Source organism: Micromys minutus, assembly GCF_963924665.1.
Source record: "Micromys minutus genome assembly, chromosome: 27".
Lineage (NCBI taxonomy): Eukaryota > Metazoa > Chordata > Mammalia > Rodentia > Muridae > Micromys > Micromys minutus.
In genome coordinates, this window is record NC_137962.1 from 38,034,383 (window position 1) to 38,044,662 (window position 10,280).

Consider the following 10,280-nt stretch of genomic DNA (forward strand, 5'->3'; position numbering starts at 1 on the left):
AGAGTCGTCTGACTTCAGCCACAGGTGCCTCTCATCTCTGTTCCCAACCACTGACACGGCTGTGGGCAGCTGCTTGAAGGCCTCTCACTAGAGGCCTCGATGCTTTGCAGAATGCTGACTAGATGAAGCCACTGTTTGATTCCTTGTCCAAAGAGAATTCTCCATAAGTGGCTCCAAACCGACAAGTCACTAAAGCAGGTGTGGGGCAAAAGGGCAGGTAATAAGGAAGAAGGTTGAGCCGGAGTATGTAGTTCAGCTGGTAGAGTGCTTGCCTAGCAAGCACAAAGCCATGGGTTCTAATCCCCAGCACCACCTAAAACAGGCATGATGGCACAGATCTTCAATCCTAGCTTAGGGAGTGGAGGTAGGAGGATCAGAAGGTCAAGGGCATGTTCAGCTATGTAACGAGTTTGAGGTTAGCAAGCCTTTAAAAGTGGGGAGGGGGAAAGCAGACTGAAGTGATATTCTATCACTGTCTACATTCTTAATTAACTGGAGAAGAGTCACTGGCTCCAGTACACCCTCGGGAGAGGGAATTGGACAGTACCACAGCTTCTAGGAGGTGATGGCTGCAAACAAGTTGGAGTTATCTGAAAGGAGAAAATGCCTCCAGAAGATCCCGCTATCGGGCAGTTTCTAAATTAGTGATTGATGGAGAGTGCCCAGCCCACGCTGGGTAGTGCTATCCCTGGGGTAGTGGTCCTGGACTCTATAAGAAAGTAGTCTAAGCAAGTAATGAGGAACAAGTCAGTAAGCAGCACCCTTCCACAGACTCTGCATCAGCTCCTACCTCCAGGTTCCTGCAGTTAGATTCCTGCCCTGTTTGGGTTTCTCTCCTGGCTTCCTTGGATGATGAACAGGGATATGAAAGTATAAGACAATTAAGCCCTTTCCTCCCCAACTTGCTTTTGGTCATGGTGTTTCATCCTTAGCAGTAGTAACCCTGACTAAGACAGCAGTCATATGAGCTGTTGACTTGAACCCTGGAGCGAAGCCTCTCTTGCTCAGTATATTGCTGCCTATCACCAGCTAGGAACAGAATCTCTAGCGATAGATCCAGGCCAGTGTCCCTCCATGTGGTATCTGGTATCTCCCATCCACAGGGTTTGGACCAGGGCCTAGAGCTTATCGAGGTTTTGAGTGTCCAACCCTTCACATCAGCCCTATGAGTACGCTTCACCTGGTAACATGTGGAGTGAGGCGCTGGGGTAAGAGAGTACCTGAGGGTCCCCCCCCTCCAAGAGCTCTCTGTGCATGGGGATAGCACCCCCTCCCCATACATACTTGCACCATCAGTATAGTATGTTGTCCCTGGATTACTCAGAGAAGGCCACTCTTGATCCACCATTACTCAGGACTGGTCCTGAGTCCTGCTCATCTCTGGAGATGTTAGAGACTAGACTTTGAGGAGAAAGGGCATAGGGGGCTCCAGGGTGGCGTGTGACTGGAACAGGGTAGACTGCCCTAAGGTATTGCAATGACCAGGATGGCATACTATGACCAGACATGAGAGTGGGTCATGAGAGGGAGTCTAACAGAGGCTGCGGCTGGGTAGATTCTGGGATGTGACTGACAAAACAGAGAAAGGTCAGGGAAGGCTGCCAGGCCTGTGGTAGGACAAATCAGAATGTCAGCACCGACTGGACTCCTCTCCACCTCCGCATCTGCAGCGGGGAGTACAAAAGCCTCATCCTCAGGTGCTTACAGCTGGTCCTAAAGATAAGGAGGCTCTGCCAAGTAGGCAGAAACCGCGTGTGGCCTACCCTGGCCCTGCAGCCCTGAGGAGATTGGACCCCACCTTGTTTGGAGAACTGGGAAGCACCCAGGGCTGTCTGCTGTAGGGTTACCTCAACCCTCAAGGAAAGTCAAAGAGGCATGAATTCACTTCTCTGTCTCCCAGAGACAGATTAGCTGTTCTTTGAGAGTTCCCTGTGGTGTGGCTCCAAAGCATCCCCTGTGGAACTCTGCTTCCAGATTCTTCTCAGGCTAAACATGGCCCCAGAGACCTTGGGTAGGTGATGCCCAGTATCCTTCCTCCCCCCTGGGGTCAGCAGGAAGACTCTCCCTCCTCTGTAGATCCCTGTGCTCCTTCTGATTTTTGGAAATTTTGACAAAGTCACTCACCTCCCTGAAGTAGGCAGCAGAAGTCAGATAAAGAGAGTGGAGGGAAAGGGAAGGAGAGACACCCCACATGAGGCGCCGTGGTGCTGTGGTGAACAGGAGAGCAAGAGCCATGGAAAAGGGCACAGCAACCCTGTGCTGAAATGGGCAGGGTTTGCCACTGACCCCATGACCCCATGATCCCATGATCCCACTTGGGTGATGTATGTGGGAGAAGGGAAAGTAGGAATCAGCTGGGGAGTTGTACATCCACACGTGCAGCTGTTATGTTCACTACAGGCAAAAGATGGCTGCAAATTGGGTGCCTATCAAAAGTGGGTAAATAGTGGACGTACATCTACGGGAGGATGCTCCTTATCCTCTGTCAACCTCAAAACAGGATGCCAAGAAAAGGGAAAACACTGTGTGGTGGTTTGAATGTGCTTGGCCCAGGGAGTGGCACTATTAGATATGGCCTTGTTGGAGGAAGTGTGTCCCTGGGAGAGTGGGCAATGAGACCTTTCTCCTAGCTTCCTGGGACTCAGTCTTCTCCTAGCTGCTTTCAGATGAGGACGTAGAACTCTCAGCTCCTCCTACACCATGCCTGCCTGTCACCTTGATGATACTGGACCGAATCTCTGAACCTGTAAGCCAGCCTTAATTAAATATTGTCCTTATATAAAAGTTGCCTTGGCCATGGTGTCTGTTCACAGAAGTAAAATCCTAAGACGCTGTGATTCCACAGTATGAGGTGCTTAGAAAAGATGCTTAGAGAAAGTAGAAGATAGGGTGGTCCTCAGGGCCTGGGTGTTATGGGTTTGGGAATGGCATTGTTGTTTCTTTTTCTAAAACACAGAAATATTATAAGATTCTGTCTTCATTTTAAAACCAGGTGTGGAGATATGGGGTTGCTTCGCAGCAGCTGACTATGATTTGCCTCATGCTCTAGCAGAGGCGTGGTTTTAGCAGCTACAGATGGTCTCTGTGATTTTGTGATGTTTAAAATTCTGGTATTTCATCAGAGGGTATATAAATGCTAGCTAGAGCCCCAATAGGTGGGGTTGATGGTTGGTGGTCATTCAGGGAGGCTGGTTGTAGTTTGTTAGTAGTCATGTAGTTGTGCTCAAAGAAGAAACTAATTAGATTTAGGCCTGTCTGTCTCTGTCTGTCTCTGTCTCCGTCTCTCTCTCTCTCTCTCTCTCTCTCTCTCTCTCTCTTTCTCTCTCCCTCTCTCCCTCCCCATCCTCTATCTTTCTTTATCTCCCATCTAGTAAAAGGGTGTGAAAATAAGGGTAAGGGAATAAAGGGTGAGAAAAAGGAGCGAGAGCCCACAAAAGAGGTCACCTATAAGGTTTCCTCAGAATTGAAATTCATAGAGGGAAGCTCTGGGTCATCGACTCACAAGCCTCAGAATTGTACCAGATGCATAAGGGTGGTGGGCCCTCCCCAAGACTAGATAAGCTATAAGGACCGGTGGGGAGGGGGATTCTTGGACCTGTCAGGCTGCAGAGAGCTCCGGAAGTCCAGCTCTGGAGAGCTGGTGAGCTTTTGACAACGAAAGCTGCCTTTGAACTGCCCACACTCCCGCGAGTAACCCCTGTGAGCCTGACTCAGCAATGTGGACTTTGGTGGTATCACTACTTTGTCTTTGGTGAGTAGACTTTGGTTTAGTTTCCCCAGGAATAGTGAGTGCCACAGAACAAATGGGTAGCTAGTGTTTGAGGGGTGCAGAATCTCAGTCTGGAAAAATGAAAGATTTTTTAGGGGTAGCAGAAAAGTCTGCACAACACCATGGATATGTTTAATGTGATAATTAAGATGCTTTAAATGTCGATGACGGCACATACTCTTACATCTATTTTAATGCAATAAAAACTACATATGTTTGCATTGTTATTGTCCTTTAAGATGGGGTTTCATGTATTTCCTGACTGGTCTCAAACTCATTATATAGCTAAAGACAGTCGTGAACTCCTAATTGTCATGTAGCACCTCTTGGGTGCTAGGATGACAATTGTGCACCCCTGTACCTGGTGTGTGTGGTGCTGGGACTGAAGATGTGGCTAGGTTTTTGCAAAAGCAAGGAGCTAAGGTCAGCATGGCATGGTATTAAGCTAGAGCTGGGAGCAGGTTTCTCAAGACAGCAATGCCTGACTGGGCTGTAAAGGCTTGAGAGGAGGAAGCCATCTCAGAAGAGCCATAGCAGAGGCTGGACAGGGGTGGGGGCAGAGCAGGTCCAGGTGAAATTCCGTTGGACTATGTGTCCGCTGGGCCTGGCAGGCATCACACAGGTCTCTGGAGCCACCAGAGCCATAGGGACAAAAAATGATATCAAGTGGTGTGTCACCCAGATGTCATGCACCCCAGGCTCAGGCTAAGGAGGGCTTGTAGGGGACATAGGACAAGCTGCCTCCAACCAGATCTGGGCAGAGGTAACAGCCACATAAACGGCCACCTCAGCAGCTCAGAACCTGGGCAGGTCACTTCTGCCCTTACAGGTTATCTGGGTTTAGAGGAGCATAAAGGATAACCTGTTAAATTCAAATAATGGCCTGTTGCTGTTTGCCTCTGACTACATGAGACGCACTTGCACCAACAAATCCTCTGTGGTTAATTGGAGTGTAGATTGTTTTATTTTCTACCACTGAGGCTGGAGCCTGTAGCCCTGTGTATGCCAGGCAAGTGCTCTGGGGCTGAGGTCACCCCCAGCTCCTATTGGAAATTCATATGGAATAGTGTCACTTTCCTGCCCCTTATCTGGAAGGGGTGGCTGCTGTCTTCCAAGCCCCTCTCCTTCCATCTGGCAGGTACCCTCAGCTTGCCCTCCCTCAAACCATGCTGACAGAAAGATGGACCAACAGTCACTCCCCTGCCCCATCATCTAAGATGACCCTGCTTCTGCTTTGGACTATTACCTACCCCTTGCTCTGAGAGGTGGGGTGTGTCTCTCTGCATCTGTCTGTCCCTCTGACATGGTGGATCCCACCTGTTGCTATATCCCTAGAACCTAGCACAGGTCTGACACACAGTAGGCCCTGAACTAGTATTTACTGAAAGATGCGAAGACTGCCTCTGTGAGAGAGACGCCTAGTGCAGAGGGGAGGAGGAAGGGAAGCATGGTTCTGGAGAGCTGCACCCCTACTGTCTTACTGCCTGCCCCAGCCTTTCAGACTGGCCACTAGTCCTCTCTTTTTTGAGGTGCAGGGTTGATGGAGGAGGGGGTGGGGTGTTGCTGGAATACAGGTCTGCCCTCATCCTACCCCACAAGCCCAGACTCAGGTCCACACATTCTCATGGCAGCATCATTACCATGGCAACAGCAACCAGAGGTCACAGCGCTGGAAACCAGAGGATGCCTGCCCTCCTGGAACACCACCACCAAGGCAGAATCTAATTTTTCATTACAGCCGTAACACTGGTTTTGCATAATGGTACATATATTAATACCTAACACTCCTGTGTTTGTGTGGTTAAAATTCATGAATTCAGGTCTAAATAAAAAAGAAAGTGCTGATGGCTCAGGTTTGTCACTCTCTTAAAACGGTCTTGGATTGATTGTTGTTTTAAGCCAGTCTCTCCTTGGTGGCTACTGGCCTCTAATCCCGTTGCTGATGGGTAGGAAAAGAAACAGAGCCTGGATGAAGAGGACACTCAGCCAGGAGCTCATCCCTCCCCCACCCCCGCCACAGTGGGTGGAGCCATACACTCACCTGTCAGTCAGTCTCCTTGCTGGGGTGGGTGGAGCTGAGGCAGGACCTTCTAGAGGCTTTGTTGTAGCCCCAGTAGCTGCTATGGCTTTATACTGTCTCTCTTCCTTCCACTGGCTGGTAAATATGTAACACTGAACATGCCACTGCCCTGGCAGCTCAATGGGCTGGCCCTGCACTGGTGGACACCTTTCTGATCTGCCACCTGCAAAGTAAGGGAGCAGGCAGAGTTGTAGCTTCCAAGTCATACAATGGAGGCCATACAAAGTAGGGCCAAAGGAAGCATCAGGGATAGAGAGATACAATGTAGCCAGTGGCACACAGTGAGATCCTCTGCAGATCTCAATAAAAGAAGGGCTCTGAAGAGTCCTGGCAGGCTCTCCTACATCTGGCTCTAACTTTCCCTTCTGCCCACTTCACCCAGCCATGGGACTGCTCCAACTACCAGTTCCTCGGTTTCCCCTCCATCTATACGGCCCCTGCTGCCTAGAGTACTGGCCCTAAAGCTGGGTATGCTGCCACCAGCCCTTCCTCAGCCAGGAAGCTGCATCCCTTTGTCCCTATTTGCCCTTTCCCCCTAAATTTCTCCACCCATCCACCCACCCATCCATCCATCCACCCATCCATCCACCTATCCATTCATCCACCCACCCACCCATCCATCCATCCACCCACCCACCCATCCATTCATTCACCCACCCACCCATCCATTCATTCACCCACCCATTCATCCATCCATCCACCCATCCATCCACCCATCCATCCATCCACCCATCCATCCATCCATCCACCCACCCACCCATCCATCCATCCACACCCATCCATCCATCCACACCCATCCATTCATCCATCCACCCACCCATCCATCCATCCACACCCATCCATCCATCCACACCCATCCATCCATCCACACCCATCCATCCATCCACACCCATCCATCCATCCACCCATCCATCCATCCACCCACCCACCCATCCATTAACCCACCCATCCATCCATTCACCCACCCATCCATCCATCCATCCACCCATCCATCCATCCACCCACCCACCCATTCATTCACCCACCCATCCATTCATCCATCCACCCATCCATCCACCCATCCATCCATCCACCCATCCATCCATCCATCCATTCACCCATCCATCCACCCATCCATCCATCCACCCACCCATCCATCCATCCATCCACCCATCCATCCATCCATCCATTCACCCATCCACCCACCCATCCATCCATCCACCCATCCATCCACCTATCCATCCATCCACCCACCCACCCATCCATCCATCCACCCACCCACCCATCCATCCACCCACCCACCCACCCATCCATCCATTCACCCACCCACCCACCCACCCATCCATCCATCCACCCATCCATCCATCCACACCCATCCATCCATCCATTCACCCATCCACCCACCCATCCATCCACTCATCTATGCATCCACCCACCCATCTGAATTCCATCTAGACTCACCTAGCCCTGGCCCAGAGCTGTCCTCCTGTGCACAGAAACAAACCACTCTAGATGCTTCCAGCTGGAAGAACTGAATTTCCATACTCAATGCCAATGTAGCAAGGTAGCACCCATACAAATCAGAGAGCGAAGACACAGCCTTGTATTCACTCTAAGAGGTTTCCTTCAAGTCTGAAGCACAGAAACTCAAGGGGCTGAGAGGGCAGATAGGAGAGGGGAATGAGATGGCAGGGGATGTGAGAAAGGGGCCGGGGTGATAGCTCAGGGCTGTGAGAAGTAGCCAGGAGACCTGGTAGAGTAGGTCTGGAAAGGGGTGTGACAATCAAGGCCATCTGGGATAATGGGGCCTGAGTGGGTAGCAGTGACGGGAGGAGGGAAAAGCTACTCTGGAGAGATGCTAGCTTGGCTGTGGTCTGATGTCCAAGGAGGTGGAGAGGGGTATTAAGGGTACACTCAGAGTTCCAGGAGCCTCAACAATTGGTGTGCTTTCTGAATCCAAGGACCCAAGAAGGCCAGAAGTGTGAAGGGGAAGCTGCAGCTGGTCAGAGACCCCCAGGGAGCTTCTACAGGTGTCATCAGCAGGTCTACAACAACAGGCCAAGAGAGAGGCTGCTGGAGAAAGGTTTGCTAGATTCTTCTCCCAGCCACGGAATACTATACCAGGTAGGTGCCCCAGGAATAAGGCTCAGGATCGGGCTACTGGCCCTGAATCACACATCCCAAGAGTGTATACCTGGACTCAGGGCCCAGCCTGCTGGAAAGTGTGCTTTGCTTTGTTTCATCTGTAAAATTGGGACAAGGCTCCTTTTAGACCAAGCACAAGAAGGTCCTGTCAACCTGAGGCCTGGAAGCAGGTGTCTGTATCTGCACACATGGATACATGCCACATAGACACACAGTCAGCCACCACATCCACACACAGGTCCTCAAACAGGCAAATTATACATTTCTCTACACATGCCAACTCTGCCCTAGGAGGACAGATGCCCAGAGCTGGGAAGGCCTTTGAAAGGGTTCCAGTGTCTTTACAAGCTTGGAAGGGAAGCCTGGTGGTCTGTCACTTCAGTCACACACCTCAGTTGTCACCTCCCATCCTGTCACAATGCACTGGTTTCTGACCTTTCCAAAAGCTTCCATAGTCAACAGATAGGGAACTCCAGGTGCTCAGAGAGAAGGTGCTCAGACCAAGGATGCTAATGAGGTAGGATTAGACAAGAGTCCTGGCTCCAGGTCACCTCTGTCTACAGAGTCCTTGCTGGAGGCCATGCCTGACTTTCTGGTACCCCCCCCCCCCGGCCTTGATCAGCCCCCTAAGGCATGGATACATGCTAGAGTAGGGACTGCTCAAAGGAAACAGGTGTTTACCCTGGCTGGCCCTCTGCCTGGCAGCTTGGCAGTTCTTACGTTTCCAGCTGGCATCATCCAGGGTACCAGTCTGTCAGAGGCCCCATGGCCTCCTGTTGAAGGCAAGGATTAAGAAAACACTGTTGCCAAGAGCTCATCAGGAGGGCAGGACCTCAACCTTACTTCATAGCCATGTTCAGCAGCCATCTCTGCCCTGGATTCCAGCGTGAGTGCATAGTCAGGTTTGGCCAATACCAGCCCAGGGTCTCTGTGGCATGATGTGAACCGTAGTCAACTCAGAGGAAGACTGAATGAGGATCTTACCCTAGGGTATTACTAGGCTTCCCAGAGAGAGGTACTAGAGCCCAAGCCTGGAGCTGCTGGTGGCCTCAGGAAGAAGCAAACCCTGAAACAATGAAGTCAGGAGGTAGACTGTCCCAGTGACTTGGCTGGAGCCCTCGATCTAGTAACATCTGAAACCAACATACCTCGGGGCTTCTTTATAACTTGAATTCTAAATCATTTCCTCCTGTTTCCTTGTTCCCTCTCACTTCTGTCTTCTCTTATGCTTTTATTCTTTTTAAAGATTTGTGTGTATGGACTGAATCTATGTGTACAAGCATGCAGGAGTCCACATAAGCCACAAGAAGCTGCTGGCTCCCTGGAACTAGACTTACAGGCAGTTGTAAGCCACCTGATGTAAGCTCTGGGAACTGAACCATGGGGCTTCCACAAGAGCAGTGCAGTGGTCTAAATTAGAAGGGCCCCCACAGGCTCATACTTCTGAAGGCTTAATCATCAGGAAGTGGCACTACTTGAGAAGGATTAGGAGGTGTGGCCCAGTTGGACGAAGTTTATTACTGTGCATGGATTTGAGGTTTCAAAATCCCAAGCCAAGCCCAGTGTCTTTATCTTCCTGCTGCCTGCGGTTCCAGGTACAGAACTCTCAGCCACTTCTCCAGCCCCGTGTCTACCTGTGTGTCCCAATGCTTCCCCCCATGACTAAACCTCTAAAACGGAAGGCCAGCCCCAACTGAATTCTATCTTTCGTAAGAGTTGTTGTGGTCATTGTGTCTCTCTTCACAGCAGCATAACAGGGATCTTCCCTTGCCTCATTCCCAGCTCTGAAGCACCACCCAGACCCTGACCACAAGAGGATCCTACCACAGGGTCCCTGGATTCCCCCAAAACCTCAGACCCCACAGCTGTAGTGTATAATGACATCATCACTCTGTCATTGGAGGTGAGATTAAACAGCATACCCCCAACCCTTCAGGGAAGGAAGAGCAGACATGGAGAAAGTCCTAAATAGGTTTCTGGGGTTTTATTCAAAACAACGCTGGCTGGCAGGTGCGGCTTGGTTTCTCTATGCCCGGGCCATCTGGGCCAGCAGGGACCAGCGCTTTCAGCAGCTAGGAGGGGGAAGTTCATTCACACTGTAGAAACTGTACAGTGACCAGAAGTTAGAGTCACAGCAGCAGAGCTGGGCTGAGAACTTGCTGGACAAGGGGGCCTCAGCCTCCTCCCAGGCCCCAGTTCAGCCCTGGCTCTGCCTAGGACATTGATCATTGCACAAAGACCAAAGAAAACAAACAAAAATGGGGGGCACTAAATGGCAGCTTCTAAGACCCCAAGCCCTTATGCCGG